Source organism: Neomonachus schauinslandi, chromosome 7 (genome assembly GCF_002201575.2).
Source record: "Neomonachus schauinslandi chromosome 7, ASM220157v2, whole genome shotgun sequence".
Classification (NCBI taxonomy): Eukaryota; Metazoa; Chordata; class Mammalia; order Carnivora; family Phocidae; genus Neomonachus; species Neomonachus schauinslandi.
The window spans coordinates 120,644,225-120,666,501 of record NC_058409.1 but is presented as its reverse complement, the minus strand read 5'-3'; positions in this window follow the sequence as shown (position 1 = coordinate 120,666,501).

Sequence of the window (22,277 nt, the reverse complement as noted above, 5' to 3'; positions counted from 1 at the left end):
TTTCTAAGATGGATGTGTGGATTAATTTCTCACTTTACCCCAGGACTCTTAAACCATAATGGAAATAATCTTATAACTCAAAGTAAAAGCCACTAATTGGCATATTTTATATATAAGGTAAAAGATATTATATGAAGCATGCCCAGCCTTCTGCCATGACTATCAGCTCCCTTTGGCAGGCGAACCAGTCTTCTTTCTGGCCACCTGTCATACCTGGCGACCTTATATAGAAGGAGGTAAGATCAAGGGCAACTGGCAAGACTCTGTCCTTGAACTATTGGTGACAAACTTGTTGTGTCACCTGTGGGCACCTGCTCTCTCATCTTGGGGTCGATCTTCTTTTTGTGATATAGGTCTAGCCTCTTGACCTTCCTTTCTGAAATCATATTGCCTTCAGCATTTTCTGAGTATCTAGCTGGAAACTCCTATCTGCTTACAGAGAAACGGCTTCCTATCCTTAAGAAATTCTCCGATTCTGAGTTCATCTTTGCCCTCCAGAGCCAAGAGAAGACCCCTCTTTACAGCTACTGTCTTTTTGATTGAGACCCCCTTGAAATGCGGCCAGCCCAAATCTACCTTTCCTGAACGAGTCGATCTGTCCTCCCTGGCTTCCCTCGTGCTGTCCCTCTCTGCCGCCGCCCAGAAGCCTTGGGTGCTGACAAACTGGAGAAAAGCAATGTCCAAAACAACCACATTAAACTGTGTGCGCTTGCACACCCCCCAACCTCCCAGCCCCCCTCCCCTGCCTTGCATGTTTCATTGTGTGACAGTGGTCAGCAGCAATCTTTAACTTTTAAGAATTGGTGGAAGCTCTTTAATTAGGAACATTAAAAACCAGAAGAGATTCAACATCAAAAGGAAATCATGACAATTTTGAAATAATAACACTTTACGTCGGAGTCCTTTTACAGTTCCGAAAGGTCATGGGTATGTTCACATTTATTCTTTGATTTTTTAAAACCTTTCAGGATGGTAATTCTTGAGCATACACAAAATAAAGAGAGTAGTATACTGAATCTTTATGAACCCAACATCCAGGTTCACCGCTCAGGGTCAATCCTGTCTCATCTGTAACATACACACCTTTCGGTCTGACCCTCCCTGAATTATTCCGAAGCAAATGCCAGACGCTATATCATTTCATCCATAAATATTTTAGGATATATCTCCAAATGATAAGATTTCTAAAAAATTACATCTAAAAACACTTGAAATAATTCCTTAAATGGCATCAAGTATCCAATTAGTGTTCAAATTTCCCCCAACAGTGTTGTAACACTGTTTTTATAGCTGCTTTTTTGAAACCAGGATCTAACTAAAAATTTCCACCCGTTGCATTTGAGTGACATGTTTCCAGGCTCATAATCTACAGCCCCCTCCCCTCTTTTCTTTTCTTTTTGCAATTTCTTCGTTGAAGACACCAGGTTATTTATCCTGCAGAGTTTCCCACTGTCTGGGTTTTGCTAATTTTATTTCCATGCTGTTGTGTAAGATGTTCCTCTGCCCTCTCTTCCCTGTAAACTGAAGGCTGAATCTAGAGGTGTGAGCTGATTCAGGCTCCATTTTGTTGTTGTTGTTGCAAATATGTGATAGATGGTGTTGCATGCTCTCATCAGGAGGTACACCATTACCATCTTTTTGTCATGTTGGCAGCCATCATTTATTCTTAAAAACGAAATCTACCCGATTTTTTTCTGGGGTGATAATATACCTATTTTCAAATATTTATTAAACACACCTCCAAGTTCTATTGTGGTCTTAGCCCATTTTCGTTTCCGTTAGTCAGGCTACATTCTTTAAGCATCAGCTTCCAGAATTCCCATTAATCACGCAACTGTGCCACTTATTCTGCAACAAGGAGATGCTTAATCTTGCTCCAATTCTTCCTTCCTCCACCTCCTGGCCCACCCCCCTCCACTTCCTCTAGGAAGGGGATAGGAATATCTTGATGGGGCATTTGGTATTTTTTAAAAAAACATATTCATTTATTTGAGAAGGGGGGGGAGAGAGAGAGAGAGAGAGAGAGACTGCTGGGGGGGAGGGGCAGAGGGAAAGACTCTCAAGCAGACTCCCTGCTGAGATCATGACCCCAGCCGAGATCAAGTGTCTGTGCTCAGCCAACGACGCCACCCAGGCGCCCCGCATTTGGTATTTTATTGCCATTCTTTTGGAGTATTATCTTGTTTTAACAACACTTTTCTCTGCCTGTCCCATAGTGCCTTATCTTAACCTGCCTTCCTTTTCTTTCTCATTCTTACTTTTGCCCACACATGGTATTCCCAGTACATGAATGTATTTCATTTCTTTGCCGCAGATAGCTAACGTCCCACAAGTTGGAGGTCTTGACTCAGCCTTCCCCTTGGTTTGTCTCTTGCTTCTTACCTAATCCAGGTGATGTTGAGCACTCCCTCCTTCTTGAAACACCCTTTATCTTCCAGGTACCTTTCTCTCCTGGTTTACCAGCTGCCTCTCATCTTCCTCCTCCTTAACCTCCTTCGAAGTCACCTCTTCCTCCACCCGTTCCTGAAATGGGAGTGCTGCCCAGGTTTTTGCCTTTGGCCCTCTTCTTTCACATGACGCTGAGTGATCTGATCCACCCCCTTGGCTTCAACCATCAATACAGGAGGATGTCTCCCAATTCCAGAACTTCAGCCAAGGCCTCTCTTCTTAGCTCTAGGATTGCATATCCAACTCTTACCTAGAAATCACTCTCAGATAATTCCTCAGTAGGTACAGAGCAGAACCCATTACCTTTCATTTCTAGCTGGCCATTCCCCCACCAACTCCAAACCTGCCTTACCTCCCTCTCCAGCCCTGTGAATTGCACCACAATCAACCACAATCATGAGATCAGAAACCTGGGCTCCTCCTAGGCACTTTGTTCCATCAGATCTGACCCGTCACCATCCATGCAGACTGCTCGTCTTCTTGCTTTCTCATACTTGTCCCTCTTAGCCATTGCTGTCACCTCATCATTGCCCACTTTGCTTGCCTCCTTCCTGCTTTGTGCCCGTTCCATCCATCTTTCACACAGCTACCAAAATAATCTTTCTGAAACACAAATCTGAGTTACATCACTTTCCCATTTGAAGTCCAAACTCCTTGACAAGACAGTTTTTCCTCCAGCCTTGGCCACTGTCTCTCTAGCTGCCACGATGCACACCCCAATGATCATATGCAGTAACACACAGTAGTTTCCTCATAGAGTGCCCTACTCCGTATACAGCAACTATTTTCAATTTTTACACAAGATATTTGCTCCCTCTCTTACGTCATATGCCATGTCATGCTGTTACGTCTTTGTACATGCTCTCTCATCCTCCCCACCCCTGTCTGGCCCCTCTTCCACCTAGGTGGTTCTTACTTATCTTTTAAGCCTTAGCTCAGGCCTATTTACTTCAAGAAGTCTTTTTTTGAAAGCACATGTAACTAAATGCCTTTCCTCTGTGCCCCTAAATGTCCCTCCATGGCTTCTGTCCTGACCCCCACATGGTTTAGTGTTGGTTTACTCGCCTCATAGATTGTTAAGCAATGTGTGGTAGGTCTTGGGGTTTAATATTTGTATTCCCCAATAATAGACACACAGTGCCTGGCCTGTTGTGGGTGTTCAGTGAAGGCAAAAATGAATGAAGCCTGGTCATTTCTACCTCTACACACCCCTGCTCATGGTGAGTTTAGACCCTCATCATCTCTACCTGGATAACCATAATTACTTCCAAGCTGATTTTCCTGATTTCAGTCTCCATCCTGGTTAATTCATCTCCCAGCTCTGATCCTACCACTTCCCTCCTTAAAGGTCCACCATCCTACAATTCCAATGTGACTCTTAAGTAGGGCGGGTGCCTGTTGAAATCTGGGATTGTCATACCATGGATATAAATGGTATAGAGGCAGAAAAACGGTTTGAGGAACACTAGCCTATAAAATAAAATCCAGAGTCCTCAGCATGGTTCCAAAGTGCCATGTGATTTGGTTTCTGTTCTAACCTCCAAACAGCCTCGGATCCAGGCATCCAGACTTTCACACTTTTACCTGAACCAAAACGCCCCGGGCTTTCCAGCGTTCATGTCTTTGCCAAGAAGGCACACGAGGAAGCCTGGAATTCCTTTCTTTCACACAATCTTCATCCTTCAAGATCCACCTGAAATGCCACCTCTTCTGCAAAACCTTTCCTGACTCTCTGTGTCCCCCAGCATGCTACGGGTCCCATAACTCCTTCACTTAAGGTCCAGACTCCAATTTTAGTGACTGCATTTTATATTCATGCCACTCTGCATTATGTCATAGAGCGAGGTGTTGCTATCACTCTCCCACAGTAGTGCATAACATCCTTAATGCAGATGCAAGGTATTTATCTTACTCATTTTTGTAGCATTATCCTTGCCCACTCCCTCCTCTGGCCCCACGCACCCAGAACAGTTCTGGACTGTCAGCATTCCGCAGATCCAATTTGCACTTTTCTCAGTAAAAATGGCTCTTCTCCTACAGCCCGAAGTTACTAGAACTCACCACGCCCTCCATTGGTGAATGCTAATCCCCCAAATCTCTTGCTTCTCCTTTTCTATCCTCGGTTGCCTTTTCTATCCCTCGGTTGCCTTGGCCTCATCTCACCTTGAATCCCCACATTCTTCACATTTCCTTCCGCCAGAACTTTCCTTTGCTGGGAAAGAAACATTCTACCCCAATATTTCTTGGAAATATATCTTAGCATGCTCAAGATTTCTTCCACCTCATTCCCCTATATGCATCAGATGCCATGTCTGTTTCCTTGAGGAGGCCAAGCAGACCCTGCATAGCCTGCTGTCGTAGTTTGAGCCATTAATGCCTCCTCATTTCTGCCTCCCACCCCTCCAGAACACCATCATCTCTTTTTTTAGATCTTGACTTTTTAAAAATTCTTATCCTCCATCCATTCTCATGTTTTCCCGACACAACAACGGGAAACAGACTTCTCTTCTCGCATTAAAGAACCTTGAGCAGAAAAAGCCCTGGATCCAGTATTCCAGCCTCCTTCACCAGAACTCAGGTGTCATTGCCACCCTTAATCGCATTTATTTTATTGCATCTATAAGGCAATAAAATATTTCAATCCACACACTGCAAACAGTTGGCTGCAGCCAGCTATAACTTATGAAGATTAAAAACGGGTTCCCAGGCTATTGGATGAGGTGGTGTTTGGGTTGCAAAGGGCATTTCTCCTGCACTTTTCCAGTCCTCTCACCTTGTTGAGGGGCCCTCGGTTGCCTGGGCTTTTTCCGATTTGCTTTTGCATGGTGCTTCCTATCCCTTTGGATTTGAATTGGGCCATCTTTTCCCTTTCATTCTCTTTAAACTGCTTCTGCCTTGCACATGTCAGTCTGCGCTGATGTAAATAGTCTCCAGTCTCTTCTCTGCATGTTCACTGGAGATTTCGTGTGGTCCATTTACTGCCATACGTCTGCAGAGGAGTGCAGCATGGGGATCAAGTGTCCTGTCTGGGGCATCAGGCTGCACTGGAATGTTCTGCTCTGCCACTTTCTAGTTGTGGGTGAGTTGTTTAACATCTCTGAGCCCCAATTTCCTCATCTGGAGAGCAGGGCTAATAGGATTACTTAGCTTATAATGAACATTAACACTAGCAGTCATTATCATGGGCTCTTTGGCTCCAAGTAGATGATGAAACATGGGTTTTTTCTGCAGCACTTGTATGCTGTATAGGATCTTAATACACCGCCCCCCATCACTATTTTTAAAACATGTGTGTGTGCGTGTATGTGTTTGGCAGAGGGTGTCTCTGGCAAATAAAAAAATAGTAGGTTGGACATTCATCTCTATCTTGAACAATTTGACCCCAGGACTCAGGGGTCTCTGAGGTTTCTGGGTCTATCCGTAGGCTTTGGAGCCACCAAGGATGCCTTTGGAATATTTGCTTGGTTTGCTAGACTCCCCTGAGAGTAGAATAGGCCTGAGTACCCATCAGCAGCAGGATTCGAGGTGTGGTGGAAAGATCCAGTACTCTCCTCCCTCTGTGAGGTGTCACCAGTTCTCCAGGAATACACAAGAGCTCTAACTTCCAGGGGAATCCCATAATCCATTAAAGCTTTTAGAACTGGGTCCAAAATAAGCACAAAACCAGGACAACAAGTTCCCTCAGCCAATTTTCCAAGGACCAGAGGCTAGATCTTCAATTTGGACAGGAAAAAAAAAAAATTCAGAAGGTTGGGTGACCTGGGCATATTTGCTGTGTGACTCTAGGCAAATCAGTTGCTCTCTCTGAACCTTGGTTTCCTGATCTAGGGAGAGCGCTGGATCTATGAGGAGGCTGAGGTTCATTGATCATTAAGATCTATACCATCATGACCATTTTGTGACTCTACAAAACAGTTCTTCATCAGCCAGGCCAGTCAGCTGCCCATCCTCATAGGCATCTATACCCATCCTGGATTTTGCAGTATATAATGGCTTTACATATTTTCTCTAATTCTCAAAGCACATTCAGAAAATACTGCTAATTCGAGAGTGGCTCTTGCCCATTGACAATAATGCTGCCTGATTTGCTTGAGGGGTTCGGTTGCAGCCCTCCAGGTTAGTGCCTGATAGAATGCTATGCTGCTACTCATACCCTCATCCCCAGCAGCTGGCCAAGCCCAGCTTAGGAGCAAAGCTTTTTACTTATTTAACCAGGACTTATGTGGCACTATTCTAAGACTATGCAAATATCAATTCATTTAATGTTCATAACCATATGAATTGAGGATTTTTATTATTCCCCTTATATAAATGGGAAACTGAGGCACAGAGAGGTTAAGTGGCCCAAGTCATACAGCCAGTGAGTAGACGATCTAGCTCTTACCTCTACATTAAGCTGCTGCTGTCAGCTCCAGGCACATGGGAAGGGGGAAGCGATCAGCTTTGCTGGACACTCAGCTCCGGCTCATGGTCTATATTTCTTCCCAACTTTACTGTCTTCAGTTTTTAAGGGCCAATCACAGTGAATCTCTTAGCAGACCTTCAGGCTTCCACCTCTAAGTGGCTATGGTATAATGGAAGATGCTCGTTCTTACAGTCCAAACACGTGGGTCACATCCCCACTCGACCTTTTACTGGTTCTGTGACTTCAGATACCCATCACCTGCCTCCACTAGTTCATTTTAAAACAAGGCTATTAGTACCTGCTCAGCAACAGAGGGAAAATCAATAGACCACAAATGGTGAAGTATCTTAAAAATTGTAAAAAGCGAACTAGAACTAAAGGGATAATTGGGACCATCTGGCCCCTTGCCTATTATGGTCACTTATTACACATTTGTTGAATGATCACAGACAAGAAGCAAGACAAAAATCCGGAGGGTATACTGAGGCATGAATGCATCCCTCAGGCAGTGGTAGCCCTAGCTAGGTTTGCATTAGGGAAACCGAAACCATTATTTTCCTAAGACCATGTACCTTTAAAATGATCTGCTCCAAAAGGGCACATTTTCCTCAGAGAAGGTCAGAAGCTGGGTGCTTGGGAACCCACGTGTGTGTGCATGTCCAGTGGAGCCAAGTGATGGGTTGAGCCCAAACCACAGGCCTGGGCTCTGGGGATGGATGGTGGAGGAAGCTGCTGGGTGTGGTTAGGACGGAGGCCTGTGTCTACTGAGGGCAACCATTCCTCCAAGTTGTCCTGCGACCTTGGTGACAAGGACCCAAATGGGTGCCAGCCAGAGCCGAGTTTTAGCTAAATCTAAATAAGAGACTTAAAATGCTTCCTTTTTTAAATCTCTAAAAACGGAAGCTTGAAATCAGTAGCCCCTGATTCCACCCCAGTCTGCAGGGAAGGCCGTCCAGGGGGTCCCCGCTGGGGACAAGGGTGAGCTCTCCCGCCATTGCCGGCCCCTGGCTCTGCTGTGGCTCCCCGTTCAAGCGCAGCTTGACTCCATTGACTTGAACGAATTAGTGAGCCGCTGAATGTGAGCAGTGTCCCCTTTTCAGTGAAAAATAAATTTTTTTAAATAATAAAATAAACAGGTCCTGCTGGCTTAGAGGAAACGCTGTGAGCTTCCAGGAACCAACATTCCCCAGCTCCAGTGCATTTTCAGGAGCGGAGCGCGGTCTGCGTGCAATAGTGGTGACTCGTTTAGACGCCATCTGGTCTGTGTAAAGTTAGCAGGAACGGGACCACTGGGGCAGCGAGGGCTACTGAGAGACTGCCTATGGCTGATGAGGGAGAAAAACACGGCCACACATACATTCAAGGAAGAGAAAATGCGGGCTTGAGGTGAGAAATGCGGAGTCAGCATCCTTGAATCCCCAGATACTTTTAGAGGGGGCTTGAAAGGAAAAAAATTACCAAAAACTCCCTACAGGCCCAGACAAAGCCACAGTGTGTTCCCATTTACCGCCAGCCTGACAGTCACACCCTTCGTGTCTTTTACAGTTAGGCTGGAGCTCAGTGAGTGGAAGGAACTTCCTATAAACAAAGACTAGCAGAGATCCCATGGCCTTCCTCCTCCTCCCCGGCAGGCAGCCAGGAGGTCAAACAACGGCTTAACCTCTCGTGTTAATTAACATTCTGGCTCCCTTTTGCAAACGAAGAGCCAGAGATCAAGGATAAATAAATCAGTCATTGGAACTGGTGGAGGAAAGCTTGCAAGCAGGCTGGGGGCAGCCCTGTGTGCTAGCCACCCAGCCCCACGGCCGGATCCGTGGACTCTGAGGCTGAGGCCGCTTTCACCTCCCAGGCGGCAAGGTTCCGCTCTCCAGGGAACACAGCGTCACTCTGCCCGCCCGGCCCCAAGCAAGGGCTGCAGTTCTTGAAGGCGGTGTTCGGGGTGTGAGATGGTGGAGACTCAGATTCTAACCCACAGCCCAACTGCGGGAAGAGAACCACATGCGGGGTTTGGAGCCTCACTTCCTCTCCTAGCCTTCGCTCCCCAGGAGGGAGCACTCTCACTCCTCCCTCCTTCCTGTTTATTTTCAGTACCTTCCTCCTATCCCCCAAAGTTGAGCTCCAGCCCCCCTGGCCTTCCCGGGAGCCCCTCACGTTCTCACCTGCCTCGGAATCTGGAACTCTGAAGGATGCAGCTCTTGGGTGGGCCCTACAGACCACCTCTAGCTGTCCCCTTTGTTAGTCCCTTCTGACTGGGGGCAAAATGATTGCCATCCTCATGCTTCATCCTCCTTTCCTGCCCACAACTACTGTGGAAGGTTCGTGAAGGCAGCTACTGAGCAGGACAGCTTTCGTGTATCTGCCACCGCCTATAAGATAGCAAACATTTTTTTAAGTTGAATACCTCTTCAGTCAAATGTCAGCTGACCATATTCCCCCCCTCTCTCCAGGTCAGGCTTGGCGGCTGCCCATCTGTGTGTTGCCCTGCCTCCATCCAAACAGCACCCCTGTCTTTCACCCTGTGGTCAGCCTTACTCTTTGCCTCTTTGTCCCACCTTTCTCACAGGTCCTCCCCGGGGAAAGGGTCCTCGGAGGTCTTCTCTCCGCCTCTCCAGCAACCCGTGGACTCCCCAGGAGCTGGTCACCCAGCTGCTGCATGGATAAGTGTCACTTGGATGCTCAGTAAAGCAGAGGCATAGATTTTAGGAGATCACTGGTGGGGAGTTGGGTCTGGGAACCTAGCTTGGAGGACTGCACTCTGAGTCAGTCACTCTCACGCTACTCAGCGTGGACTAGGTCTTAAACTGCTTTTGTGTCATCCACAGGGTCAGACAGAGCTGACGCTGGGGAAGGTGGTTGCTCAGAGCCACCAGCTGGTTGATTAAAACGAGGTGGGATTCCCAGCCCAAACTGGCCTCCTGAGCCAGCCTATCTTCCACTGTAGGGTTAAGAATTTTCACCTGGGCCCCCCTGAATTAAATGACCTTCACACAACACATCAGGAAAATCCCTTAAATTCCAAGCTAATTGAGAGATTCCGGGGATAGTTAGTAAATACTTCTCCCTTCTCTATTGAGAAGCAGCAAGAACAATAGTTGGCTCTCGGCCCACACAGCAAATATCATTCCACCAGAGTTCTCTGCAGCTTTTCAGGCTTCTACTACATACAACATCTATGAAAATAGAAGTTTTCTGAAATAGAATTCCAAGTCTAAAAGAGAAAGTTTTATGATACCTGGAGGCAAACCATTCAGATGTTTTGAGTTAATTTGGCATGGCTGAAAGAATTTTTACATTTGCAAAAATATCAAAGTTCATTTTCTGCCTCCAAAGAGCTTTCAAGCTGTAATGAATTTGGTATGAACGTATTTCTCAATACGAGATTTTTGTGAAGACTAAAAAAATCCCCCCAAACAAAAAACAAACAAAAAAAGAAATGGAGTGTGAACTAATAAAGTAACAGATTTCAGAATCACAGAAGGCTGAAAGTAAAGCAATGCTAGACATTTCCTAGTCCAGACCCAACATTTTAAGTAGAGAAAACTAAGGCTTTGTCTTAGACTCCTAAGTAGTAACAAAACAACAATAGAAATCACAGTTCTTGAAGACTATTTATCCCAGGTAGGGGATTGAAGTGAAATATAAATGAAGTGTACATAGGACGACAGAACTTAAAATACTCTTAGTGGGGGTAAGATGTCCTATGAATGCAACATGTCTGCAGAGTTGCGTGGGGCGGGGGGGGGGCAGAAAGAGATTGAGGGACAGGGGATAAGGGTTCAGTGTCGCATCTTCAAAACCTGAGCAGGTCATGACCGAGCTTTAGTGTTTTCATCTGTAAAGTCAAGGTAATAAGTTGGCTTGTTTTAAGGATGAAGTGAAGCTGTGTATGTGAGAACACTCTCCAATCCTATCGTCTCTGTGATAGGACAACACACATGGAGTGCGTCCAGATGGTCTGCTTGGAGGGAAGTCTTCCCTTAGCTTAGTTCCTTCTGCCTCACCACCAAAGTAGAAGCCAATTTTTAATCTTGGTTCTTTCTGACCTTTTTGTCTTCTCTGATCCCACCCTGCCCCCCAAAGACTGCCCTTGTGGCCTTTTAATGGAAAAGGGATGCCCATTTCCATTCTGGATCCAGAAGAACAGAAGTATAAGCCCATATCTTGCATTTCTGTCTCCCAGGACCTACACAGTCTGCTGACCTACAGCAGTTCCTCAATGTTTATCAAATCCTACTGGAGGGAATAGAATCAAATGGAAAGGAATTGAATTCTATAAAAATGAATTCTATTCCTTCCCTCTCCAAACTGGTCTGCCTTCAAGAGGAGACCTAACAAAAGAGGTTCTTATCTGATGAGATACAGATAAAACAAAACAAAATAGTGAGCTCTACCTATTGCCAAAAAGTGGGAGTGATTTTTTTCTATTTATTTTTATTTTAACTGGGCTCTTCCCAGATCTACTGTCTACTTTTCCCAGGGAAAAACTGTCCTCGGAGGAAGTATATAGGTTTATGTGGGAGGATGGTGTTGATTTGCCACAAGATTTTGTTTGCAAGCTCTCATTATGGGCAAAATGATCATTATTTCTCTTTGGTGGCTCTGAAGTTTTTCTAAGAGCCATCATGAGGAGACTCCTAGGAAAGGCAGACAGCAACTCAAAGTAATCCTTTTTCTGGTTTGCTTTTATCGTCTAGTCTAGAAACTGTGGCTCTTGCCACGTTTCTATCTGTGAGTTTGGGTTGGCTCTCCCCAAAAGGAGGTTCTCACTTGAACAGCACCTTGATACAATCCTAACTCAGCAAAACCTCCAACAGCAGGTACAAGACACTAAATATACCTGAGTCAAAGATGTTACAAAATTTTTCAAAGACCACAAGGGTTCATCAGCTTTGCAGGTTAGACTGTTTACCACGGCAAGGGCCAGGAATAAGGGGCGGGTCTCTCCTTGGAGACCTCAAGTCTTTGCCTGTGGGATGGACTCCCCCAACCCCTTATCAGAATACATGGAATGTTCTGGAATGTCATGGAATGCCCTGCACACTGGCCATCCTCCTGACCTCCGTGGGATGAAGTCTTCCCTCTGTCCCTAAGGAGCAGCCTTAACACTTGCACCTACTCTCTCCCCTTCTCCAGCCACAACAGAATGAGGCCTCATTAGGAAAGGAGGACTATACCACTATCTGAAAACACATGAACACACATTTTTATTTTACCCAAGAGCTACTAGAAGGGAGGAGAGTGGTGTCTGAGTGGTATCGGCTACTCTGGGTCATGACCAGAGCTGTACATGTTTTCTTAATAGCACTGGATATTTGTACAGGATGTTAGAGTTTACAAAATTATTTTCACCGGCATTGTCTCATTTGATTGTGGCACCCCATGACTTAAGGGGATTGCGGCCCTCATTTTAGAGATGAAGAAACAGAAACTCAGAGAAGGTCTTCAGATCCAGGGCTTTTCTCCCCACCCCACCCCCCACCCCAGGCGTCTAGCAGTGATGGAGAACAGGCAGCTGGAGAAAAGTCAGGTCAGCTGACCGCCATGTTCGGCAACACTGTGAAGGAAGGAAACAAATTCTGAGCCCCTCTGTGTCAGGCAGGGGCCGGATATTCTACATTTTCTCACTGAATTCCCCCAGCTCCGGCTTCCTGGGTGCAAATCCCAGCTCCAACACTTCTTAGCAGGGTGGCCTTGTAGGCAGGTTATATGCTCCGTCTGTGCCTCAGTCTCTCCACGTGTAAAAGGAAGATACCGACATGCCCTCCTTAGAGTGTTATCGTGAGGTTTAAATCAGGCAGCCCACTAGAACACATAGCCCTGCGGGAAGTTAAGAACTCACTGCATATTACCAATTATCACTACTGTTATTTCCCCTTGTTTTAACAGGAAGGAAGAATGCTCATGAAGATTAACATTGCAGAGATTAGAGCGAAGTTTGCCTCCAAAGACCTGATTTTTTGCTGCCTTCAGGTATCTGTTTACTTCCTACGTTCTGCTCTTTTTCGTCCTCCTGGACCCTTCCCCCTTGGCAGTTAGCCTGTTGCCCTTCGAAGTGTTCCTGATCCTGGGCTGCCTGCAGGAGAATAATCTGAGACCCTCCCATATGGACAGAATCAAAATTTCTGGAGCCGGGGGCCCAGAAATCTGCATTTCTTCACAAGCAGAGCAGATGACTCTTTTGCACTCCGAGGAGGTCAAGAGCCACTGACCCAGGTGGACCACTTCGGCAGCTGTCACTGCCCAGTCCTCCCCACCTCCCCCTTCACCCAGGAAGAGCTCCAAATCTGTGTTGCTGTAAACACTCCCTCCCCTGCACAGTCCCCATCTGCTCCTTCACGATTAGCCATGATTAGCAATACAAGGCTGATGCCAGCTCACTCCGTGGTGACTGGTCATTCAATCCACTTCGAATAATGGCTTATTGCAATGATGGCGTATTTTGCCTCCAAATCAGGCAGGCTCACGAGAGCAGGTAGGGCACAGAGAAGGGGAGGAGAAGCAGAGGGTCAGGCAACCTCCATTTCATGCACAAAGACCCACCAGGCACAAAGATGCAACAACTACCCACCTCGAAAATCTCCAACTGTACCGAGGTCAAGCCTACAAAAATGAGATAACACAGCAGGCAGGCCAGCACAAAAAGGAGAAACTAAATCAGTATTTGCATTAGAGTTTTATCTTATCTCGCAAGGACAGCAGATCCCTTCCAGAGAGGAGGCCAGGTGTCAGTAACCACATGCTTTCACTTACGCCTGCTTTGCAAATAATAGCCAACCGCTCCCACTCCCATCCGTGTGTCTACCATAAAGCTTTTACCAGATGACCCTCTGAGAGTAAGACTGAGCCTCAAATTGCAACCCCAAGCCAAACCATATTTCTGGTTTTTTATGGTAATTTCCCCCCCAAACCTCTTCTTAACTAGACTTAACCTCTGGTTCTGTAAACAGCTGAAGATCCTAATTCCTGAGAGGATATCAAAGATCCGTACTTCAGTGGGGGAAGATGTTGAGGGTGTGGGGCAGAATGGAAGGAAAACAAGCATTAATTATTATACACCTACAAGATTTTAAAAATTACATACCATTTGGCACTTATCCTGTCCAAAGTACTCTGTCCCCATTAAAGGCAAGGAAAGGCAGGCTTCTCGCCATGGTGAATTTGCCTGATTATGTTTTCTCTCTCCTAAAGCGGGAAGGATTTGCCTTCACTGGTTTAAAGACACGCTTCCTCCGGGTGGGATGCTCTGGATGGGAACGCAGTTGCCCTATCTGCATTGATTCGAGGCAGTCTCTTATTTTACAAACTGGACTTGGAACCACTTAACAAAAGGCACTCTGCAAATACATGTGGCGAATATGCAAGTCAGCTCTACAGCCCAGAATACTGGGCATGTTCTTAGACCAGAACAAAAACCCTGTTCTCAGCTTTATTTTGCTGGCTGGAGCTTGGAGCAAGGCAGCAGTTCAGGGTCTGCCTTAGGAAGGCAAGGTTGGACCTAAAGAAGTTCCTGAGGTGCCTCGCCCTCCACAAATGGGTACGCTTGGGTTTACCCACCATGTTTTCCGTATCATTGAATTTCTGCTACAGGTTTTATGTTACTGTTGCAATTATTGTCACCTAATAATGCGGATAATGGGTGTTGGGGTCTGGGCTGGGAGGTCCAGTCACTGCCATCAGGGGCGCTGTCCTCCTGTGGCACTCAGATCTCAGGTGGGGATGGTCCAGGTGAGTCATGCCCAATAGCCCCTTAGATCCTGGTGAGGCACCCAAAATCAGAGGCCAAATCATGCTCAGATACCATCTAGTCCAACTCCCTCATTTTACAGATGGGTAAACTGAGGCCCAATGGTCGGGTGTCACTATGACACAGTGAGTTGGTAGCTGCACAAAGGTAAGAATTTGGGCCCTGTGAGTCTTAGTCCAGAAACAGCCATGTTGCTCTTTAAGCTTACAAAGAATAGAAACAATATGAACACATTTTCTGAAGTTTTCATCATCTTAAAAAGGAGAGAGACAAAAAGGGTAAAGATCAAGAAGCAAGTAATGTGTAATAGTGGGGTGGGGTGGGGCAGAGTGGTCTGAGCTCAGGCTCTGAGATGGCACACAACTTGGATCAGTCACTTAGCTGATGGGTGGACTTGGGATTTACCTAATCTTGTTGAGCCTTAGCCCTCATGTTTAACAGAGATAACAGTGCCTACTTCACGGGGTTGTGTTAGGATTGAAGGAGATAATACTCAGGTCCTGGCACACACAAAATACTTAATAAATGTTGGCTCTTATTACAACCCCAGTGCAGACGTCCAAGGACTTAAACAGACTGCCAAGGCATCAGTCCTGGGGGGACTGTCCTTAAGCCAGACTTCTTCCTTGCCAGCTCCTCTTTCCGGTCCAGGACCCTGGCTGCCCATGCCCTCCCCTCCGTCCCTCCAAACAAGACAGTCATGATGATGTTAGTACTCAGCTCCATGGATCCTTCCAGAGGGGAGGCAATGTACTGAATGCAATGTCCTCCTGCAACTAGAAATGAAGTTGCAGGAGGACATGGGATAAAGGGTACTGGTAAGGAAATGACAGTGGGAAGGTTAGGAGAGCTACTTACGGGGTTCCTTTTATCTGTTATCACACGCTAGGACATGTAATAAAGCCTTTATAGTATAGAGAATATGAAATATAATCAGCAGCATGCCAGTCTCCATGGCAGTTACGCTGGTAACAAAATGAATGCCCATTACTTTTCTCTTCCCTTGCCCAAGTCATTAGACACCCTGGCTTCATGCGTAAGGTTGGTTTTCTCCCCTCCAAGACCATTAAAACTGTCCCTGAAAAGGTGACTTACATGGCATTCTAATCACTAGGCCTCTGCTCAGTTACTGTATAGTGATAATTAATATTTATAAAGATGACCCTGGTTCAACACAGAAAGATCAAATTAAGATTCACTCAATATAAATAATATGCATACATAATATTAATCCAATAGAGTTTTTGTGAGAAATACATTTGATCATGTTCTGAGTCTCTGCAAGCTGTACATCTGTGATGCACATAAAGCCGTATGTCCGAGGTGCACATAAAGCCGTACGTCCGAGGTGCACATAAAGCCGTACGTCCGTGGTGCACATTAAGCCGTACGTCCGAGGTGCACATAAAGCCGTACGTCCGAGGTGCACATAAAGCCGTACATCCAAGGTGCATATAAAGCCATACATCCGAGGTGCAATAGCCACACCCTATTTTCTGGCTCTATCAGAAAATAAAATTCACTCTTTTTCTTAACTCCAGATCTGTAGTTTTCCTTTCGAGTCCCCACTTACCTTCTTGCGAAATATGTGCCCAAAAGGACAACAGGATAACATTTTCTCAAGACCGTATTTGTTTTGCTGAGCGTATCTCTGCTTCTGGCCACCGCCCAGCTGCTGGGGACCCTGGGGGCTGAGAGGCTGAGGTTCCAACGTCTCAGTTCAAACCCCAAAGCACAGCGGATTTTCATCTGGGTTTCAGAGGAGTCATTCTCTTCATTTTGTTTCTGGACACAGGCGCTGACCCCCCCCAGAGATAAGAACAAACAGAATGTGTTCTGTCTTCCCAAAGATGCTACATCAGCATGTATTTCCCACTTAAAGCTTTTAAGCGTTTGACTTACACACTTATGAACACCCCCAGTGGACCGTTAGGGTTTGGTTTAATCCCCAAGAAAACTGGCATTAAAATAGACCTTTTCCCGGCAATAATCATCTCATTTATGATAAATTATTCTATTCTCAGTACCTTTGAGACACATGAGAGCTTTTATGTAATAAAGAAGCCATTTATTTCCGAATATTTTAATGCATGTTTCCATATTTTTCTCATTTTTAATGCAAGGGCCATTGACAGTCCTGTAAGAGAATGTCTTTTAAAAGCAAATTTATGGCAAATCTTCCAGTGAAATGGGTGGCAACATGCATCATTGCGCCGCTATACCACCAAGAAGAACAGGGCAGAGATGTTCTAATTCTCATTTATGCGCATAAAAGTGTAACCTCTACAGAGAAAGACAATGTTATTGGGTAAATTGATAAGAGATGGAAGACCTCTGGTCAATTTGTGCCCCATCCTTTGACTTGCTGTATGTACTTAGCCAGTGCTCGGTCTCGTAGGCCACATCTGAAATACAGGAAGGAGGCGCAGCAGCAGACGCCGGGGAAGATCATGAAGGCTCCTGAGGAAAAGAAAATCAGGTCGGAGCCTTTCTGTGTCAACTGGAAAGAGAAGCTGTTTGGAAAGAGCTGAGAATCAAGGAGCAGAGAGAAGGGCCTTCGCTAGAAGTTGGATTATTTTGATTTTCTAAACTTCCATGTCAGAGCTACTTATTTGGATGCCACCACGATGGTGGTTCTTGACTGGGAAGGTAGTAATGGGGTCTGGCAGCAGAGACAGTGTCAGCATCTAAATGTACACATATCTCTGGTTCTGTGATGTTCATTTACGCTAGACTCTTGGAGCAGAAAAATATTTTGAGACATCTCCTCAGATATGTCATTCTGATATGCTTCCTGACTAAGAACCACCGCACTAGTAGAGATATGAGATTTATTTTAACCACCATTGTAGGTATTTCTAAGAGACAAGAAAGTGGATCCCTGGCCTGAGCGGTACAGCATTTCTGGGATAGGAAGCCAACTCTCATGGTTAGCTTTCCAGTGTTCTTCTGATAGAAAGCTCTGTGCCTTTTCTGGACAAGAGTACTGTCCATCAGTCATACTAAGCCTTTGTCTTTAGTCTAGCTGGTCCGAAGTCACCCTCTGGATAAACCACAAATGGGCTTGGTAAAGAGTCTATAGAGCAGGGATCTAGTTTTAGTTCTGGCCAGATGAGGCATTTTGGGGTTGTCACCCAACACGGCACTAAATATTGCCTCCAGGCCTCCCAGTGCCCTTCCCAGCACCTGGAAAAGGTAAACAATGTGACAAGACAAGAGGGACAGGATAAGTCAGTATGAGGATGATTTAGTGACAGCAAAAGCTAGAAGGAAAGAGCAACCCAGGCTTCGCCCTCCTCCGTGGGCCAGGCACCATGCTACGTGCTGCCTCTGGCAGGACGGAGACGTCTAGCAGGAAATGTCGAAGGAGCTGGGATCATGCGGACTGTCTACTACAGTAGTGAGTAGCACGTATGCTGCGAGCCCTAGAAACGAGCAGTGCAAATTATGATGTGTTGTAAGTATAAACTGCATAGCAGTTTTAAAGATTTAGTACAAATTTAAAAAATATAAGTTACCTCATTAATAATCTTTATATTAAATATATGTTGATCTGATATTTTAGACATTGGGTTCAATAAAATGTATTGGTAAAATGAATTCACCTCTTTCTTTTCTCCTTGTTTAAATGGGTGACCACTAGGATGCAGGGGTGGCTCAGTTGGTTAAGCATCTGCCTTTGGCTCGGGTCATGATCCCAGGGTCCTGCAATCGAGCCCCGCATCAGGCTCCCTGCTCAACGGGGAACCTGCTTCTCCCTCTACCCCTCCTCCCTGCTTGTGATCTCTTTCTCTCTCTCTCATACTCTCCCAGTCTCCCTCAAATAAATGAATAAAATCTTTAAAAACAACACACACACAAATGGGAAACCACTAGAAAACTCAAAGTTCCATATGTGAGGCTTGACCTTGGGGCTCTCATTATCCTGCTGCTGGGTGCACGGGCCTCAGACTGTTAGTCAGAGTCAGCTCTGAAGTGTGGGAGGGGAAGCGAAGACCTCTGATTGAAAGTGATGATCTGCCGTTACCCAGGACCTCGCAAACGTTCCAGTGCTCTTCATATGGAATGAGCCTCTGAGTTGCTGAATGTCAACGGAGGCACATGCATCCACCAGGGCTACACCAAAGGCACAGGCTTTGACCAAGGGCCACCGGGAAGAGCTCGGCATCCTCTCCCAATGGAGAGAGGAGCTGAGTCCCTGTGCAACCAGGAAAGTGGTGATAAGAAAGTGTGTGGTGCTCCAAAGCTGCGGGAAATGGCTGCAGGGGGCAGTGGTGCTAAAATGTGGGCAAGGGGCGAAGGACCTGGAGAGACCAGGAACCAAAAAGGAATCTGTGTTTGCACTTTCCAACCTTGAGATTTCAAAAACTGGACAGGAATTCTGTTAGTAGTAAAGCAGATATTCACTGTACCCTTCAGAGTGCCCAGTCCTTTGTGAAGCGTTGCCATGCATCAGCTCCTCAAATCCTATGAAAAGCCCTATTAGGCAGGCATTAGGATTATCCCGGGGTACGAATGTAGAAACCAAGCCTTGGAACTTGCTGTTTTCACATCTGCTAAGTAGCAGAGCTGGGGCTTGAAGCTCAGAGTCTAGTCTACCCCTGCAGACCATGGTCTGCACCAAAGCACAGCTCAAAACACAGGGGCTCCAATCTCAGGAGGCTTAGGGAGCCTTGGGGAGAAGACAAGGGAGAGGGGGATACATCCCAACCATATTCCCTGGAATCATTTTCAGGACAATCCTGGGAGCTGGGACCACAAGGAAAGGAGATGGAAGTAAGTAGCTGGGAGTTGACAGTCCCTGTTTGGGGGACTGAGCCAGAAATGCAGGTACAACATCGCCGCTGAGCGTGTGGGCTCTGGAGGCCACTACCTGGGTTTGAATCCCACTGTGACCGCTTCCTAACTGGGTAGCCAAAGGCAGTCCCCCAAGCTATAAAGTTGGTTAATTCTACCAGCTGCCTCGAAGAGCTGCAAGAATTAAATGAGATAGATGCCTAGAAAGTGCTCAGTAAGGCACGTAGCGAGTCCAGCAGTGAACACTGGCTGTTCTTACAGCAGGGCGGGTTTGGGAGAAAGCTCTCAAGTGTGGCTGCCCATCACCCTTATCGCCACCTGTCCCCCACAGGTATGGGGAGTCAGCATGTTTAGAGTCATGAAATGTTGAAGTGCTCAAGAGCAAGCCAGCTTTGCCCTGTGGCAGGGAGAAGAGGTGCAAAAGAAAAATGCTGTAGGCTTGGGCCTTCCTCCTCAGGAGATGACAGAGTGTTGAGACGTTTGAGGACACCTCCTAGATGCTTCTCAGTGAAGCATCTTTTGGGGAAGAGGACTCGCCAGGTGCTGTCGGCACAGCTCCGTGCCCTGGCATGGTGAAGTGGGCCAGCAGTGTGCCCAGGAACGGCCTGTATTGGACACTGGGTGGGCTGGGCCAGCACACAGGGTAGAGGCAGGACTGAGGAGCCTCTGCTCTTAGTGGTCAGGGAGTACAATGGTCACAGCAGGCCACAGAAAAAGAGGACCTTGGGGGGCTTCTGGAGGCTTCTTAAGTAGAAACTCTTTCCACTTATAATCCATGTAACCCACTTCCTTATCTTTGGAAGGGCTGTTTAGAAGCTAGAGATACCTAAGTGTGGTTTTCCAAGACTTGGTGCATCACCTAGGAGGAGTTACTCTGAAGCTCAGGCCAAGATGGCCGCACAGAAGGAAATTTGACTGTGGTCAGTGGAAGTGAAGGCAGCACTGGCTGTTGCATTACAGAGGGGCCATGTGCTGGTTCACCTTGGATGGGAACAAAGGAGACAGGGAATCTGGGGCCAGACCTTGAAGGGTGGTCTCTCCTTCCTTCCTGTTTCTCTATTAAAAACTACATGTGGGGCGCCTGGGTGACGGAGTCAGTTCAGTGTCCGACTCTTGATTTTGGCTCAGGTCATGATCCCAGGGTCAGGTCATGATCTCAGGGTCGTGAGCATGTTGGGCTCCATGCTCAGCGAGGAATCCGCTTGAGTTTCTCTCTCCCTCTCCCTCCGCCCCTCCCCACCGACACTCACTCGTGCTCTCTCTCTCTCTCTCTCAAATAAATAAATAAATAAATATTTTTTTAAAAAGAGTACATGTAACAGACAGCCTAAACTCTGAGCCGAGAAAAGCAGGCCCCTGGCTACTACTGGCAAGAATGATAACATCTCATCAAGGACGAGATTCCCTATCACAACAGGGAGTCTCAAATTAGTCAAAGACTTGGAATGGTTTCCTGATAAATGAAATGTAATCAATTATGGTGACTTCTTTTGGGGATGTCAAATGTCTTGTTCCTTTCTCTTTGTTTTCTTTGGATTGCCACTGAGGTCAAGTGCAAAGTTGTTGATCTCACCACAATAGCCGAGAATACACGAGCACATCTGCGGCCCAGGACACAGCACTCAAATGACCAGATGTAAAATGTGGTGCTAAGTGAACCGAGCAGCTAGGGAGACACAATCTGGCAACAATCATTAGCTATTAGAAAGCTATATATATAATATTAGAAAAAAATATGTATATATCTTTTAAGTGATATTTTAAAAAGATATGACAACACAAAATGTTGGAGCAACTTCAACTCTCATACATTGCTGGTGGGAACAGAAATAAATATTACTTTAGAAAACTGTTTGGCAATATCTCCCGAGCTTAAACATGTGAATATCTATGTTCCAACAATTCCAATCCTGTGAATATACCTAACAGAAATATGTACAGATGTGCACCAAGACACATGTATAAGAATGTTCACAAATTCAAAAAAGCCAATACATGGACATCTCTTTTGCACGACTTCAAAATCCACTTGACCTTACCTTTGTTGTCACAGCTGATTCCAGGCAGACTTTGGTGAAATCAGTAATGCCTTGCCTAGGACCTGCAGCACATACATTGGACTTCCTGCAACGTAGCCCTTCTGACTTGGGATTCCCTTGGAAAACTCATGCACGCACAACCTGGAAGAACAGAAATTATGCTTGTGGGATCATCCTTGGCCCACGGGAGGCAGGAGCCAATGGGCAATGGGTAAATGTTTCCACTTTTGTCCTCCCTGGTGAAGTTCTGAAATGCGTTTCACAGGATTGAGCACCAGCTGACTACAATAGTGGTTAACTTAGTGACACATACATAAATTGGGCTCCCTTCTTCCATGTCACTCTCTGTGGCCTGCATACCAACTTCCAAGAAACACATTCTTGAACGAAGTGTTCACAGGTAAACCTCTGTCTTATGCTCTCCTTTTGGGGGAACCGAGGCTAAAATAGTTCAATTTGGAAAACCTCCAATAGTAGAATGAATGAATGAATTGTGGAATATTTATAGGAAGAACTGTGGAGCAGAACTCTATTCCCAAAAATGACTGGAACTCACAAATAGAATGTCAAATCAAATTGCCTAGACATAAAAGAATATATATACTCTAGATCCCATTTATATAAAGTTCAAAAGCAGGCAAAACGAAATTACAGTGTCAGAAGTTGGGAGAATGATTACCTTTGGGAAGGAGGAAGGGGGCTGTAAGGGAGAAAGTACAATGGAGCCCCTGGTTATACTGCCAATATTCTCTTTCTTGAATTAGATATTGTTAAGTGAAGCTCACTTTATGATAATTCCTTGAGCTGGGATTTTAGGTTTTGCACATTTGTGTTATACTTGAAT